The following is an 18,822-nucleotide window of genomic DNA, read 5'->3' on the forward strand; positions in this document are numbered from 1 at the left end:
GATATGTTTGCTGGCCCTTTTTTGGGATTTTCACAATAAACACCTTTTGCAAATGGATTCACCTACTTCATCGCTTTCTTCAAAGCACCATACCTTACAGATTAATCAGCCTCAACCGGAATCCAGCAAAGGATTGAAATTTCCCACCAGCACCATGACTCCAGCAGATCAACTTGTTTGTCTCCGCCAGAACCCCGCCCCATTGAGAAATTTGTGGAGGATTTCTGTGAACTCTCAGATCAGGTGAATTTTAAAGAGTCATTCCTGAAAGACATTTTTTATTGTGGATTAGATCGAGACATTGCCCGTTCCATGCCACTTCATACACCACACTGGACTTTGGAACATTATATTGATCACGCTCTTTTGTTGTGTGGTTCGACATTCACTGTGGGTGTTGGGGATGCACCTCCAGTGAATATTCACGACACGCCTAGCCACATCATGCCTGTTTCTGCACCTGGGTTTGAGAAAACAACCACCATGACTGTTCACAAAATGGCCGCCACCATGCCTGTTACTAAAATGGCCGCCACCATGCCTGTTGACAAAATGGCCGCCACCATGCCTGTTGACAAAATGGCCGCCATCCTGCCTAATCCCAAAATGGCCGCCATCCTGCCTGTCTCTGCACCTGCACCTGTCTATGTGAGAGCAACCACAATTCCTGCACCTGTTTTTGAGAGAGCTACTGTCATCCCAGCACCTGTGATTGAGAGGGCCATCGTCACCACCACACCTGCACTTATGAGGGCTATTATTCACCCTGCACCTGTCGTGAAGATGGCCGCCGTGCCTGAATCTACCGCTAAGGTATGTCTCCTGGATTATAGACTCTATGAATTTGCCGTTGCATTGTGGTGCGTTTGGTCTGCCTGCTGCTCGTTTGTCCCTTGTGTATCTCAAGGCCCTGTACCCGAACCCCTGGACTCATCTGACCTGCCTGATTCATCCGGTTCATCCGATTCATACGGCTCATTCGATTCATTCGATTCATCTGATTCATCCGACTGCTCTGATTCAATCGACTCCTATGATTCATCTGATCCGCCCGACTCATCGGATCCGCCCGACTCATCGGATTTGTCTGTCCGGCCACCTGGGACAGTGGGAGCTTTCCCAAGTTTTTTTTGGGGGGGGGTAGTACCCGGACACAGGGAGGAGGCAGAGGACACCAAGGCGGAGGCCGAAGTGTGCTCGGACCCTTCCTCTCCTTGTGTGCCAGGTCTATTCCTGCCCGATGATATAGCCCCATGTCTGCCCCATGACCCAGGTCCCAGCCTGCCCCATGACCCAGGCCCACACCTGCCCCATGACCCAGGCCCACACCTGCCCCATGACCCGGGTCCACACCTGCCCCATGACCCGGGTCCACATCTGCCTCATGATCCGGGACCATGCTGGCCCCACGACCCTGGACCATCCTGGCCTCATGACCCAGGACCTCTTATGAACTGCCCTGCCATTGCCAAGAGGTCCTGGCCCGCCCGCCCACCCTCTATTGGACTTTATTATTTGTATGTTGGGCTCCGGGAGTCGCCCTTTAGAGGAGGGATTCTGTAAGGTTTTGTCATGTATTTTTCTGTATTTTTGTTATTTGTACTTGTATTTTGTTATCCTGCTCTGTTCTGACTTTTATTTTGAAATCATCATGCCATGTCACGCTTCACACTTCCTGTTTGTTTTTGTATATAAGTCACTTCCTGTTCACCTGTTCCTGGCTGATTAATGCTTAGCCCAACCTACCCGTTTACCTGTATTCTGTGTCCTGTATCTTGTTATATATTCTGCCTGTTTACCTGCCTGTGTTTGACCCGTGCCTGTATATTTGGATTTTGATTGTGACTCTGCCTGCCTTGACCTTGTGCCTGTTTTTGATTACGTTTTTGGATCACCCTTATTGGATATGTTTGCTGGCCCTTTTTTGGGATTTTCACAATAAACACCTTTTGCAAATGGATTCACCTACTTCATCGCTTTCTTCAAAGCACCATACCTTACACTTATTTTAAATGAGCTTATTTTAAATCAATATTTTGTGTGCAAATATTTATTATTGTATGCATGTCCATATAGGCTAATTATATATGTTGATACTTTTACACCAATGTCCCGCTAGATGGCAATGTTACAAAAGTTGAAGTGGGCAAATGGTTTCGTGAGTGCAGTGTGTTGAACGACTACAGTCGTGTTGCTTTCATCTCAATCTAATTTGAATACACCAACATAAAGGAGGAATATGACGCAAATGAAGTTTATATGCCACACAACAGAGTACATTAAAAAATGTGATTAAACTACATGATCAACTTCTCTCATCATTATGCAAATCAGTATACATAGTGATTTAGTATGCAGTGCATTATACAATTTTATATTCTGAAATGTTGTAATATTTGAAGTTTTAAAGGGACATTTCATCGGTAGAAACATTAATCTTTATTGAAAGTGGGTCATATTTGTAGTCGAAATGTTACATTTAAGGGCACTTTAGGCCATATTTGTATGGAAAACTCCCACAATGCACCACAATGTAATATGTGGATTGCACGGGTTCAACATTTACCTTTAGAAATATGTTAACTGATTTTATATTATATTTTAAAGACATGCTATGATCATAGGCTAGATTACCAGTTTTGGTGTTCTTTATAAAAGTCCAAAATGATCAAAAATATTCTAACAGGTTTAAAAGTTATTGCATGTTTACATGTCTTTTTATTGTATTTTTAGCCTATTACGATTCTTAGTAATGCCATCCACAGCTTACTCATTCTCACTATGTGCTTTTTGAGAAAAGATATATAACTTAACACCATCTGTATCTGTGGTTTCCCTTTCTCAAATGGTTAATTTAGCTGTGGATTGCACTCTTAGCATGTATTTTGACACTTTATTAAGAGTTTGTTTACCATTGAACACATCAATGTTTTGCCTACATGAAACATGCTTTTGAAACAATAGTTGACTGTCTTTTATCTATTAGGTTGCTTTCAGGGGGTTTATGATAAAAGAGATGCTCATGTCTCACAAGACACTAATTTATGTCTGCTAGAACCCCTCCCGTCAGGTCAATAAAATCTGCATTGCATTTCCTCAGTGGTGGGCCATGAGGGCCAGCAAAACCTTCTCTGCTGGCCTTATAACTATCTGAATCACTGATTTATAAATCAGTGTATTAAATGTGTATTAAATGAATCACATAATAGTCTATTGTCTTCATCTAATACCTTTTCTCTCGGTTGCACTGCTTCCAGTAGTGTATATTTATGATAGAGCATTTATTCAAAAATATTTCAGCCAGCGGCTGACATCATGTGTTGCAAGGGTCGAAGAAATCTCCCTAGACCTGCAGGATTTTCAGTGCTGGCATCTTCAGCTTAATGTCACAGGTCGGAGCAGACCGCCCCTGTCGCGGGTCACGCTCCTCCTTCTACTTCCACCCCGAGGAGGTCCCAAAACACCCAAATGACCAGACAGACAAAGGAATAAAAATTAACATGTTTAATTAAATATAAAAAAACATGTAGGGGGAATTAAATACTTAAAAAAGGGATTTTCAGTCCTTCAGTCTCATGGGCACACACCGGGGAGGGGCAAAAGGGCAAACTGGGTTTTTACTTGGGCATACAGGTGAGTATACAGGGGTAATACGCTGGCTCTTAGCTTTGGGCGTACGGTGAGTATACAGAAAAACACACTGGATCTTTACTTTGGGCACACTGGTGAGGGAAAAGGGATCAGGAGTCACAAGCAGAGTACATAAAAAAGTGGTCATCCACCAACACCAGTACTCGTTCTCTCCGACAGGATCTCTTTCCGGCCTAAGAGGTGATTGCTGACAACATGGACACAGCACAACATTGCAATTTCCAAGTGTACACACACATCAAAGGAAAAGACCCACTGCACTCCACACACTCACAGTGAAATAAGGTCAGAACCACATCTGACCGGGGACTCGGCCTGGGGAAAATTAGGGCACCGATGCAGCAGATGGCCAGATAAAGCGTCACCACTACGACAGTGCAACGTCCTCCTTCTATAGCTGGTTCCGGCTTGCCAACCCGTCCTTTTCCACGGTGGGTGCCGCTTACACACTAGTCACAACTCACAAGAAGCTAACTGATATTTCACACTTGCAAGGTAACACTGACACGATGGCAATTTGGTGTACTCACAATTTCGTTGACATGAGATCTTTTCCTCTTTCTTCCAGATATCCAAGGTAAACACAGCCCATCGTACAAGCGGCCTCCTTCACTGTACTTCCGGTAAGTCTTCACTGCTTACGATCTCTTCCAAGCAAGTTATACATTTCCACAGGATGCTTTGATAAAGATGGTGTATTCTATTTAGCCCAGTCTCTATTCACGCCAATTCCTCGGTTTCTCTTCGCCCAGTCTACAACATCCACAGCACATCCGTTTCTCCACTCACCCTAACGCTCCGTCTCACCCGTCGTAGCAGCTGGAATAAACTCTTGTAATTCTCGTCTCCTTCAGCCCTGTCCTCTTTCCGCTTCCCTACTTTGCAACCGCCGGATCAATGGGGCCTTCCGACTACTTCTTAGAAGGCTTACGTGCTGTCCACCCTTGGCGTTACTCACGGCTGCGGCTTCCGGCGTTTGGTGTCCCCCTTTTCACAGCGTCCCTGCGGCCGCCCAGCGCGGGCTGCAGACACAGGACCGCTCGAAAACGACTCCCAAGACAACTCTCTTCTGTTGTTCCCCGGATGCCTCATTTATACGCCTCCTCTTCTCTGAATTGCCCAATCCACAATCGCCACACTCATCTGCACACCTGCTGCTAATAAAACCCAGATTTAGGTTGCCCGGAGTTCCGGGAAGTGACTGGTGTTCGCGGATTGTCGTCCGGGCGGAACCAATCTCCATCACTTTAGGTTCCGCCCTTCAAAAGTCACTCCGTGACATTAAGATCAATGGCAATGAAATCATTGCATTAACCAATCAGATTTTGATTTGGCGTTGCCGAAGCCAGCTTGCTGGCCTACAATGATGTCAGCGTTTTCGTGTCATTTGATTGGATTGCCCAGCAGTTTCAAACATACAAGAAAAAGTTCCCGCGAGCATTCTCCAGCTTAACGCAGAGTTACAGAATATAATTTTTTCTGTCCCGGCTATAAACAGAACTGATAGTGATGTATGCCATGATTGATTTAGAAGTAAAACATCCCGTTGAAATCCTTGATTTCCTTTCCAGTATAAAACCTGGGTGAGACAGACAGCCAGCAGTGCTGTACGCGTTGAAATGTTTGGCGGTGATTATTCCTGTGTCCTATGCTTCAGTCAACTAGACATTTTCAGCCCTACAATGAATTTAAACTTTTACACCAGAAACACTACTGGACAGTCTCGACTTTCAAAATTAGCCTCCACAGTGATAGAAAATGACTTGTACAACAGAGTAAGGAAGATGGATTTTGTTTACAAATAATCCACATGCTAATTTGGTAAGTTTAATGCATTTAATTTAGTAATCAAATAATATTTGAAAATGTAAATTATGTTAATATCACTTTTTAATAGTAAACCTTTGAAAAATAGACAGTCAAAGTAATTTGTGTAACGACTGACCGGTCGTCTCCAATAGTCTGGATCGTTAACTTACTTCACGCTGTGAATTTAGATTGACTTTAGCACCTGGCCCCAACATAATAGCTTTGATCAGAAGATCTGCTCTTCTTTTGAGTCCTCTCTGTCTGCATTTTTGGTGGCAATCTAATTAAAATGCAATCTTTACAAATGCAAACTTCCAAACAAAAGGCCAGAGAAACATTAGACCTAAAGACTTCAAGTGACCATTTGTTTGAGACAAATAGCTGGATAAAACGCAGAAGAGACCATTCTTTAGTTTAAAGATCACAGCTAAGAGATCACAATAAGCGGTTTAAATTGTATATATTATATATCCTTGTATTGCATGTTTGTATCTGTAATGTACCACTTTCTTGTAAAACTATATGGATGCGTTGTTTATCTTAGCATGTCTCATAATTCACATTTATGAGATTACTGTTTGATGTGTGTTTCAAACCATACCTTGTTTACACTCTTAATAATGCCCTTTTCCTTTCCTGATCAATGATGTGCTTCATGTTATTCTAACTGCAACCTGATCTCACGAATTTCCGTGGCATAGTCACAGAATTTTTTGCTCATTTTTCCGTGACATTCTCACGGATCTCCGCATATTTTCGTGGCCCTGCCATGGACTTTCTTTTCCGTGGCATTCTCACGGATTGGTTACTCAACTGTTTTGTCCTATTTTCTTACCATTGTCGCTTCGGTTTAGGGTTAGATTTACATAAAATGACATCCCTACCCAAACCCAACTCTAACCCCAATGCCAGGTGACAATTGATTAAAGTTTAGAAAATATAAAAGAATACATCAGAAAAAATTGTATAAACCAATACTTACAGTGACAAAGTAACGCAAGCACCAAATCTAACCCTAAACCGAAGCGACAATGGTTTGAAAATAGGAAAAAGCAGTTGAGTAACCAATCCGTGAGAATGCCACAGAAAAGAAAGTCCGTGGCAGGGCCACGGAAATATGCGGAGATCCGTGAGAATGTCACGGAAAAATGAGCAAAAAATTCTGTGACTATCCCACGGAACTTTGTGAGATCATGTTGTCTAACTGATATCAAAATCATTTAAGATTAATCCAAGTTATTATTGAAACATCTCTGCTTTAAACAAACCATGGAGATTAAGTCTTGGGAGAACAAAGACTTGTCTTCCCGCTCAATCAACACCCTTTCAGATTGGTCATCTGAACTTCAAGGGGTTGGTCTCAGCTCAGGTTAAGAGGCCCGCACCCCAATTCATCTGGGCTCGCTCACAGTTGGTCTACAGTTCTCCCAGCTGTGCAGCCTCTCTGCTCAACAAAGTATATAAAAGTGCTCAACCTGTTCGGCAGGTCCAACCATGTACAGGATCAACATGATCTCACAAAGTTCCGTGGCGTGGTCACGGAGTTTTGTGCTCGTTTTTCCGTGGCGTTCTCGCGGATCTCCGCGTGTTTCCGTGGCCCTGCCGCGGACTTTCTTTTCCGTGGCATTCTCGCGGATTGGTTGCTCGGCTGCTTTTTCCTATTTTCGAGCCATTGTCGCTTCGGTTTAGGGTTAGATTTGGTGCTTGCGTTACTTTGTCACTTTAAGTATTGGTTTATACAATTTTTTCTGATGTATTCTTTTATATTTTCTAAACTTTAATCAATTGTCACCTGGCATTGGGGTTAGAGTTGGGTTTGGGTAGGGATGTCATTTTATGTAAATCTAACCCTAAACCGAAGCGACAATGGTAAGAAAATAGGACAAAACAGTTGAGTAACCAATCCGTGAGAATGCCACGGAAAAGAAAGTCCGTGGCAGGGCCACGGAAATATGCGGAGATCCGTGAGAATGTCACGGAAAAATGAGCACAAAATTCCGTGACTATGCCACGGAAATTCGTGAGATCAGGTTGTACAGGATATATAAAAATACGGTGATCAATGAGCGGTGGCTCCTCAAATGGCATAGCCTTTGACATCATTTGATGTAAAAAGCCACCGAACGGCTGTTTAAATGCAGTATGTATGCGGTCGGATCCGAGTGTGCTGCAGCTGTTGACCGCTGCTGCGTATAAAATGATCGTGTGATTTGTTATGATCGCATAAACAATATAACAAACATCCTTTAATTTCACAAAACAATATATTTTAGATATTATTTGATAGACTAGTAAGTGTGGATTAAGGATGTTTAAAAATCTCTAGCCTCGTGGTCAGGACATGAATGGATCAAATCAGCAGATTTGCGAAGTTTTATTTATCTCCACATATATCATAAATAATAATTATCATGGTAACTTTGCAGTATAACACATTATATATATATAAAAATACGGTGATCAATGAGCGGTGGCTCCTCAAATGGCATAGCCTTTGACATCATTTGATGTAAAAAGCCACCGAACGGCTGTTTAAATGCAGTATGTATGTGGTCGGATCCGAGTGTGCTGCAGCTGTTGACCGCTGCTGCGTATAAAATGATCGTGTGATTTGTTATGATCGCATAAACAATATAACAAACATCCTTTAATTTCACAAAACAATATATTTGAGATATTATTTGATAGACTAGTAAGTGTGGATTAAGGATGTTTAAAAATCTCTAGCCTCGTGGTCAGGACATGAATGGATCAAATCAGCAGATTTGCGAAGTTTTATTTATCTCCACATATATCATAAATAATAATTATCATGGTAACTTTGCAGTATAACACATTATATATCTCCTACGATTTTTATATGATTTCCAAATGATATACGTAAGTATTAAACAGCAATAAATGTCTCATCTATCTCTATGGCTCTGGCTGAGGTTTTCTCCCCTTCTCCCCAACGTGACGTCATCGCCAAATTGTGTAAAAAACCCGTTAATACCAAAAACGTAAAAAAGTGGTCTTTAAGACCATTTTTGAGACATTTTAAAAATGATATACATATCTTGAGTGATTTATGTACACATTAATCGACAGTGGTGGTTAACCTGCAACACGCCCTTTAAGGTGTTTCTCAGAGTTCTGATGGTTTGTGTAGAAGTTAAGTCTATAGTGATGTTGCCCTTCTTTTACTCTCTCTCTCTCTCTCTCTCTTAATTTTCCATTCTTTCTCTTTCATATATGTTTTTCGTTTGTTTGTTTGTATGTATAGTTAGTATCGTATGTTTTAGTAGCGTAACGTAGTTAATAAACCGGTTTTGCATTTTCACAATTGAATTGTTTCTGTGTTCAATGCTCATGAAATTAAAGTCACTATTTCTGCCTTTTGATCCAGCTACAAGCTGCGAGTAGCACTGTATATCAGTGAGAAGGTTAATTTTAAAGGCCATGAAATTAACATTTCTTAGACGTTAATATACGATTATGGATATATGTCTTCGGTGGACGAACATATTAATTAATTGCTATTATTAATTCTGCTATGCCAGGTAAAACCAGATAAACTTGTATAGTTAATTACAGTTAATTATACATAATATTCCCTTTTGAGCTAAAATCTAAGATTCCCTTGGGAATAACGTTATACCCCTCCTTCCGCTGAATCGCTACATTTGTTATACTTTTGATTACTTAAAACACTTTGTAAGCTTATTCAAGAACATTTCAAATACCTATCAAGCGGGTTTCTGTATAATATTTGCTGCGTCCCATTTTGTAGTGTCATTTTTAAGTACAATTTGACTGTTATTCCTTGAAGTGTAAAATACAATCATTTCCATTTTACTTTGCAATTAAACTGTTAATGTGTTTTTATTGCCGTGACGTCATAATGATGATATTACTATTTATTCATTCAGATAGTACACCACTGAAGGCCTAGGTGTGAAATGCACGGACCGCCACTGCATTTCCTCATACGCATTTCCACATGTGACAGTAAAAACAAAGATAGACCAGTTGAGGAGCTATCAATCAGGTCCGGCACCAGGATGGCATAACCGTGGGGGCATTTTAATCCCTTGGGGTGCTCCACACTATACGTTATTGTGACTGATTTCCTTCTCCTTTTCATGTATTTATTAATTTAATGATTATGGCTATCTATATTATTGCCTGTAGGTCTATTCACATTCAACTTTCACTATTAAAATGCCTAACAATCTTAATAAGCCTGAAAACCTTGAATTAACTCCTTGATTGATGTTTCAGCCTGCAAGGTTTTAAACAATCGTTCCTTAAATGCAAATCACAGAAGCTGGTAATGTTGTTGTCACTGTCATATCATCATCATGGGAACTGCAAAAATAAATTAAGAAAACTGAACTTCAGGGCTGCGGCTATACTTTTAATGTGGCCCTAGCTTAACTTACATGTCCCTGGACTGTGAGAGGAACCCAAAACAGTCCAGGGACATGTACTGTAAAAAATATGGACGTAGTGTCTGTGACGTTACCTATAGGTTTGTGAATAGCGGTGAAAGCCAATAGCGGTGCCTGCCATCGCCATCTAGGCCATGCTTTACTGCCCATCACTCGCGGGTAACCTTAAATAGGTAAAGAGGCAGGACATTGGCTGGTTGCTGAAACCACGCCCGCCTAGCTCAATTCTAGTGACAGCAGTGGCAGTTCAACCCTCACTCAAGTGGCCATGCCCTTAATTATGCAGAACTTTAAGGCTTAATATAACTGAAACGGATGAGTTATAAAAAAAATCACCCCCCTCACAGTTGTCACGGAGGGCAAAAGTAGCTATATAGACCAAAAACACTTTTTGTACCAGGCTGTAAACAAAATTTCTACTGTCAAGTTGGGCATTTTAACATGGGAGTCTATGAGAATTTACTGCCTTTTGGAGCCAGCCTCTAGCAGCCGGTCAATGAATTGCAGTTTAAAGGAGTAGTCCACTTTAAAGATGGGGCCCATTGACTTTTAATCATTTTTTTCCTACAATGAAAAGTCAATGGACCCCAAGTGGACTACTCCTTTATGTCACTTCCGTATTGACTTCATCAAAGAGATTGGAAGGTTGCCCCTCTGAGGAAACCGACGACTTGGAATAAACCCTGACAAAGAGAGAATATGCAAACTCTAAACAGAAAGGCCTCTGCTGCTACATGCTGTGCCACCTTCTCTTCCTATTGAAACATTTACATTTCTGCATCAATACACATTTTAAAAAACCTTTTGAAATTACATTTTATTTGCTTATTGACTGTTGTTCTGTTGAGCTTAACTTCTCAAGTCACTTTTGTTTGCTTCTGTTTAGAAAGGAAAAGCTAATTTCACCTTTGTATGACCTAATTTCACCTTCATGTATCTTCATGTTCTTTTGCTATTTTTTTTTTTTTGTCAGTTATCATGCCTGACACAAAGCTGTCAAACCACGGACAAAAACTGTTGCTTAGTCATGTGTCATAAATCTTGTGGTAATAGAGGATCTGGGTGTCACGTAGCACAGAGCAGGGGCCTCATTTATAAAGCTTGCATACGCATAAAAGTAGGAATGCTCCAAAAGAATCAACGTTAGATTCACGTTATCACGGCGATGAAATCCAGCAGTTATTTATGCCTGTACTGACTAATATTTATTGTTTCATATAGATCTTGTAAAATCCCATCTTAAATCATTGATATGCAGGCAGCAGTCAGGAGGTAATTTACATTGACTATTTATGGTTAAAAATGGGTGTGTGCAGGGTGGGATATTGCTTGCAGGTGGGCGTACGCATGGTTTTATAAATCGTACGCTAAAGGGTTTTGTACTTACGTAGATTTTTAGTAAGGATCCTACGCACAGTTTTATAAATGAGGCCCAAGATGTTAACCCTTGGTGGTAGAGATCATAGCAGCACCATTTGATTGCACATATCATCTTTCAACAGCGACAACTATTCACACATCAGTGTCCTCTTACACAATACATTTTTGCAAACAATATTTAAATCTAAGACATTTTACAAAAATATAGGAGATAAGTATATATACGTATATTTGTCCTATGTTTAGGAGTTTGTGTGCCATCAGCCAATTAGAGCTCTTACTTTATTCAACATGACTACAACATGATTCTCCATCTACGAGCTTCCCTCCCTCATGCTTTAAAACATACGCCATTGTGCCCATACCAATTGCAAGATGCTAAATATCAAACCAATCATGCACTTTAAGGACACCCATCTTCTATTGATCAGAGACCACACAGAGCCATGATAACCAGATAACCATGAACCTTGCAGTAAACTAATACTGAAAACATTCGAATTTAATTTATTTAGTATTGGAATGTCCAATATTTTAATGAAAAGGCTGTGGAAACAGAATAACCAGATAAAAACAAATGAAAGATCATTTTAAACAAGAAAACATCTCTAAACACATTTTCCTTTATTGGTCAAAACCTCATTCACACCATATGTATACCTCATTCACACCATACTCATCATGATTCTCAGAATCCTCATTCTCATCATTTCTTTTCTGGAAAAAAAATAATAAAAAAATGTCATCCTTGTGTAACTAACACCTCTTTTAGCAACAACCTATTTGCAGTATAGTTATCCATTTCAGTTTTAGTTTATGAACATGGACTCTTATGTCTTCTGTTTAAACCCTTTAAAACTTGCTTTCACATTCATGACCAATCTGGTTATAGTATTAAAACTCTCCTAATGTCTCTCTGGGAGCATCCCAATTCAGGGGCTGCGGCATTCCAGGGCCATATTTTAAGGCCAATGAGGTCACCGGGCACAATGAAGGCTGTTCCAATTCGAAGGCTCCTTCACCTGCAGCCCACAAATGTGGCCTTTGTTTACCCTGAAACCCAGGATCCATAGATGAATCCGTCACAGCCTTGGCTATCCCAAGATTCAATGCCTGCAACGTCTGGGTATTTTAAAATAAACATTCAGAACTTGAGTTAAATAAAAGTATATATTTTCCAAAGCTAGGTCCTTGTCACTGTTTTACTATTATAAAATTATGTTTTAAGGATGTGAATTAATATCATTACTGCAATATTGTGCATGTTGCGTTTTATTTTGTATATTTCTAAGGTCACCCTCCGTGTCAGATTTAGCCAAAGTGCAGTTAAAGTTCATTTCCTGTGGCAAGTTGTTCAAACCTTCCTTTATTGACAGCAGGCAAAAATGTACACTACTGCTGTGTTAAATTAACATGCAAGCTTGTGACATTTTGTGCCTCACAAATAATCAAGTATACTTCAGTACACTCACCTAAAGGATTATTAGGAACACCGTACTAATACTGTGTTCGACCCCCTTTCGCCTTCAGAACTGCCTTAATTCAACAAGGTGCTGAAAGCATTCTTTAGACATGTTGGCCCATATTGATTAGATAGCATCTTGCAGTTGATGGAGATTTGTGGAATGCACATCCAGGGCACGAAGCTCCCGTTCCACCACATCCCAAAGATGCTCTATTTGGGTTGAGATCTGGTGACTGTGGGGGCCATTTTAGTACAGTGAACTCATTGTCATGTTCAAGAAACCAATTTGAAATTATTCGAGCTTTGTGACATGGTGCATTATCCTGCTGGAAGTAGCCATCAGAGGATGGGTACATGGTGGTTATAAAGTGATGGACATGGTCAGAAACAATGCTCAGGAAGACCATGCCATTTAAATGATGCCCAATTGGCACTAAAGGGCCTAAAGTGTGTCAAGAAAACATCCCCCACACCATTACATCACCACCAGCCTGCACAGTGGTAACAAAGCATGATGGATCCATGTTCTCATTCTGTTTACGCCAAATTCTGACTCTACCATCTGAATGTCTCAACAGAAATCGAGACTCATCAGACCAGAAAACATTTTTCCAGTCTTCAACTGTCCAATTTTGGTGAGCTTGTGCAAATTGTAGCCTATTTTTCCTATTTGTAGTGGAGATGAGTGGTACCCGGTGGGGTCTTCTGCTGTTGTAGCCCATCCACCCCAAAGTTGGGTGTGTTGTGACTTCACCAATGCTTTGCTGCATACCTCAGTTGTAACGAGTGGTTATTTCAGTCAAAGTTGCTCTTCTATCAGCTTGAATCAGTCTGTCCATTCTCCTCTGACCTCTAGCATCAACAAGGCATTTTCTCCCACAGGACTGACGCATACTGGATGTTTTTCCCTTTTCACACCATTTTTTGTAAATCCTAGAAATGGTTGTGCGTGAAAATCCCAGTAACTGAGCAAATTGTGAAATACTCAGACCGGCCCGTCGGGCACCAACAACCATGCCATGCTCAAAATTGCTTAAATCACCTTTCTTTCCCATTCTGACATTCAGTTTAGAGTTCAGGGGATTGTCTTCACCAGGACCACACCCCTAAATCCATTGAAGCAACTGCCATGTGATTGGTTGATTTGATAATTGCATTAATGAAAAAATTGAACAGGTGTTCCTAATAATCTTTTAGGTGAGTGTATAATGTAATGTTAATAAGCCAGATCAAACAAGTGTGTTTTTAAAAGAGGCTTATAAATGGAGATAGAAGGTGCCACTTTGATCTCAAGCAGCAGGTTGTTCCATAACCGGGGCCCTAGCTACCACCAAAAAAGTTTGATCCCCTCAACGTTTTAATCTAGACGATGAACTAAAAGGAGATCCTGATCATTGTGTCTGAGCCTTTTAGTGGGAGCATAAAAGTGCAGCAGCTCTGATAATTAACTAGGGGCTTGGTTATGTACCAATAAAAAAAACTTTAAAATCGATTCTAAATTTGATAGGCAGCCAATGGAGTGCTCTCAGATTGTTTTGAAGAAATCTAGCAATCTTAAATTATTACAACTTTTTTTATAATACAGTACTCAATATGTAGTATATCTCATATAGGATCAGCTACTGTATGTCTGGCTGTCTTTCAAATGTTTTTTCTCCCAAGGACTTTTTATGTATTTAAGTGTCAAGTGATAATTTTGCCTCATATTTTTATTTACTTGATAATCATACTCTTGTCTTGAATTGAGAAATTTAAATTTTTATACACAACAACTCATTTGACTCAATGGTATTACAGCATAAGGGGGCGTGACTGCACATCAAGTGCTAAGCCTATAGACCAGGGGTAAGCAACGTCGGTCCTGGAGTGCCGATGTCCTGCAGATTTTAGCTCCAACCCTGATAAAACCTCGCCTACCTGTAGTTTCAGGTGACTCTTTAGACCTTGATTAGTTGTTCAGGTGTGCTTAATTAGAGCTGGAGCTAAACTCTGCAGGACACCGTCACTCCAGGGCCAACGTTGCCTACCCCTGCTATAGACCCTTTTACTGTTTGTACACAATTGATGACATAGCAACATATGTGCGCACATTTTGGCCACAGAAGTATGGCAAGAATCAGCAGGATTAAACAACACAGACAAAGAAAATTATTTTAAAAAGTTGACTTTATCAAATGGTATCCAGCTACCAGATCCGTGTACTATAGTGGAGTGGATAGAAGACGTTAGCAGATGGCAAAATATACAGAGACCATATACATATATAAATGGTTGCTGGAAAACCATTTTAATAAACTTTTTGAGTTGCTAACACGTTAGAACCACTGGGGAACAACACCACTTATGTTGTCAAAATGCGCGCGCAACTATTTGATCACGTGGGCTGTAAAAGGGTCTATGGGACGTTTCATAATTCAGTGATATACTGAGATGCTAAATTTAAATAGTTAAATAAAGCCCTAAACATATTTCTAGTCCTGTTTACTATTTATACACATTAGATTTGTTGGGACTCTGCCATAATCTTGTTGGTAATTATATCTAGTTTTGTATGGCAGGGTCCTAACAGTACATGTTTTGTGTGGGAGATCGTGGTTTTGGTTTTGTTATATTTAACCACGTTTTTCCCGTGTCTTGTGACCTTTTCCCCACTCCCTTGTATTCTCTAGTCTTTGTTTTAATGTCTTGTTTAGTCTAGTGTTCTGTTTTCATGTATGTATGTGTATATATATATATTTATATATTTATATATTTATATATATTTATGGTTTTGTCTTGTTTGTACTGTGGTTGTCTTGTGTTTGTATGTCTCGTCTCCTGACTCTGCCCCCTTGTTTCCCTGTTAATTATCCTATTATTGTTTGATTCATGTCACCTGTTCACCTCTTGATTTGCTCCCCTATTTAATGCCCTTGTGTTTGCTGTCCTGTGCTGATTCGTTTGTAACCTTCTGTTGTGATACACGTCGTGCTGTCTTGCTTCATGCCTGTATCTGTATTGACCTGTTTATCTGTAGGTTAGTGTATAGTCAGTATATTGTTTAAGTTTATTGTTTTTGTAGTCTTATCCAGTTCTTGTCTTAGTTTAGTGTAAGTCTAGTTATCTGTCTTTTGTCTTGCTCTTTTAACCCCCTCGTGGGTCTTTGTTTTGTCATTTTTGTTATAAATAAAGTATTGTTCATCTGATCCTGCATCTGGGTTCTATCTCTCTCTCTCCAACGTGGAGATCCCTGACAAGATTGATCGGTATGGCTGCTAACCATCCTAACATGACACTGCATCATACTGTACATCTGTATGTCTGGTCTGTTGTCTTGAATTGCTGATTTTGTAAATAAAACCTCACTGTATAAACCAATTGAAGTTGGGAAAAATATCTAATGTGTTATCTATCTAATGTAACCTGTGCAACAAAAATGTTCATTGAAGTTGTTGATCCACTTAGATCTATTCAGATAGAGTATGAGAGTACCTGTTTAATTTGGAGTTAGACTGTGCTACAACCAATGATGGGAATAACAGCATTAAAAATAATAATGTGACTAACGGCATTACCTTTTTCAGTAACACATAATCAAATAAATGACTGTTTTCCCCATTATAACGCCATTACCATTATTGACATTAAAATGTTGCGCGTTACTATATCTTACTGAAGTGATTTTCACCAGAGTAGACTCTCTCTCAGCCAGACCTGCAATGTTTTTCTCTAGTGTGTGTGTGTGTGTGTGTTGTGGATGTGTGGATATGCAGTAAGGCGGCGTGTGGACGAAGAGGCGGCATTGTGGGCGAAGACGGACGGGACGAACTGAATACAAAGTAAGGACAAGTGGATTGTTAAGAAGAGCGGCGTTTCGCCGGATAGTTTCCCTGAAAGAGGTACCGATAGTATGACATTAGCCAGCCTTGCCTGAAGTCAGCGTATGGTGAATGTTGCCGGAAAGTCATACACTGCTAACCCGGAAGTGAAGAAGTTGTTGGAGAACTTAAAGTAAAGTTAAGAGTTGCACTTACCTGTTACGTCCGAAAAGTCCCACGTCGTGTGCCCGGCTGTTGGAGAACTGAAAGTAAAGTTAAGAGTTGCACTTACCTGCCACGTCTGAAAGTCCCACGTACTGTAGTGTGCCCGCCTGTTGGAGAACTGAAAGTAAAGTTAAAGAGTTACGTTTACCTGTTACGTCCGAATGTCCCACGTAGTGTGTTCGCCAGTTGGAGGTCCAAGAAAGAAGTCGAGAGTTATACTTACCTGTTAAGACCGAGAGTCCCCCCTCCCCCTCGCTGCACCTGTACACCTCCCTTGCAGTATACCTGCGTCACCTGGAGAGAGAATCAGGCCCCAAAAAGTCTCTAACTGTTTGTGATCACAGAAGGCAGCGAAGGGAGTACCCTCGAGGAGCAGGAGAAAGGATTCACCTGTCCTCTTCCCTTCCTCCTAAAGGCTGGTGAAGATCTAAACCATGGGGGGGTGGGCAGCTCGGTTCACACAGCCACCATGGGATGTACACACAGCAATTAGTCCTTCATATAACACTCCCAACGTCCCTTCTGGACATATATTATTATCTGAAATGCTTAGCACAGTACCTCACTTGACAACACAATCCACGTTCGTTAGGCCGGGGTTATAGCGGGCAGTGATAGAAGTTAGGGGGACCGCCGTGGTAGCAGCTCACGTTCGTCTCCACAGGGCCTTCTGTATCTGGGGGTAAGTGCAGACAACAAGAGACACGGCACGACACTGCAAAGCCTCAGGTGCACACATGTCACAGACAGACTCACCCTGTCTGTTTGTCAAATTCGGTCCAGGCGGAACCTCTTCTCCCACTTTTGGTTCTGCCCTAAGTCACTCCGTGACATTAACCCACAAATGAAGAAGAAACAGCACCTTGTTGTGTATGATTTGAAAAGTAAATAAACAGCGACTTTTTTTGCAGTTTGAGTTAAGTCACTCCCATCTTTGTTTTCACCATCGCAAATGGAAATACCTATGACGCAGTTTTTTTACCTGACGGAAGGGGGTTCTGGTGGACCAATCACAGCGCTTGCGGTCTGTATAGAACTGACGTGCTGTTAAAAATTTTGCGAGGTGCACGTCAGGCTACGGACAACCTATGGCATAGCTACGGGGTAGAGCTTACGCACGAGTATAAATCTTTCCCTGGTTATCAGTTACTTGTATAATGATGTAACGCATTTACTGTTTTAAAAAAAATATCTTATACCCACAGCAAAGCAATGGTCTCAAAGCCATAGGTCTAATGAAGTTATTTTTTATTTAACCTTTTCTGTAAGCTGTTTTCTTTATCATGACACATTTCCAATAAGGCCACTGACCTTCTCCAAATGCTCCTGCAATCTTGATGTAGATTGGGGTAGAAAAGCTATATACTTAAGCAATGACCAGTTACTAACTCAGTTACTATTTTTGAAAATAACTAGTAATTTTAAAGGCATTCCATGCAGTTTGACGTTTTTGTCAAACAGCGACCCCTAGAGTCACTGGGGAAAACTTGCAACTGTCGTATTTTCGCACCCCCACTCTGTACGTACCTGTAAGGATAGTGTTGGGCGTGAATATGCAGAGATGGACTCCGAAGATAATGACCAGGGAATGTTTCACAATTTCATACAAATATTAGGCTACTGCATGTCTACTAAACTACAGATGATGGTAATAGGATAATAAGAAGTTTATGCCAAGTGTAGAGTAGGCATATAATAATAAAGTAGCCTACCGCGTTTGCTGGCTTATTACGTTTTTACAAGATTGCAGCTTAATCACAAGTAAACAGTCTATAGTCTAACGTTATGTCTACTGTATAATTTCATTTGTTTTTTAATTGTAAACATTACAAAATGCATTGACAAAGTTAATTGTAATGTATACGTTGCATTATTTTATAACATTGGCTGTTATTCGTTGGCCATAAGAAATCGAAATTAGACAAATGACTACGTACACATCACAACACAACACTTGAGTTTAGATGGCAAAAAAACATGTAAGAGAAACGAGTGTTTGTTAGCAAGTGTGCTAAATGCTTATGATCGTAAGCTAGCTAGACCCATGTTGAAGTTATTTTAC

Source organism: Misgurnus anguillicaudatus, chromosome 19, assembly GCF_027580225.2.
Source record: "Misgurnus anguillicaudatus chromosome 19, ASM2758022v2, whole genome shotgun sequence".
NCBI classification, from domain to species: Eukaryota; Metazoa; Chordata; class Actinopteri; order Cypriniformes; family Cobitidae; genus Misgurnus; species Misgurnus anguillicaudatus.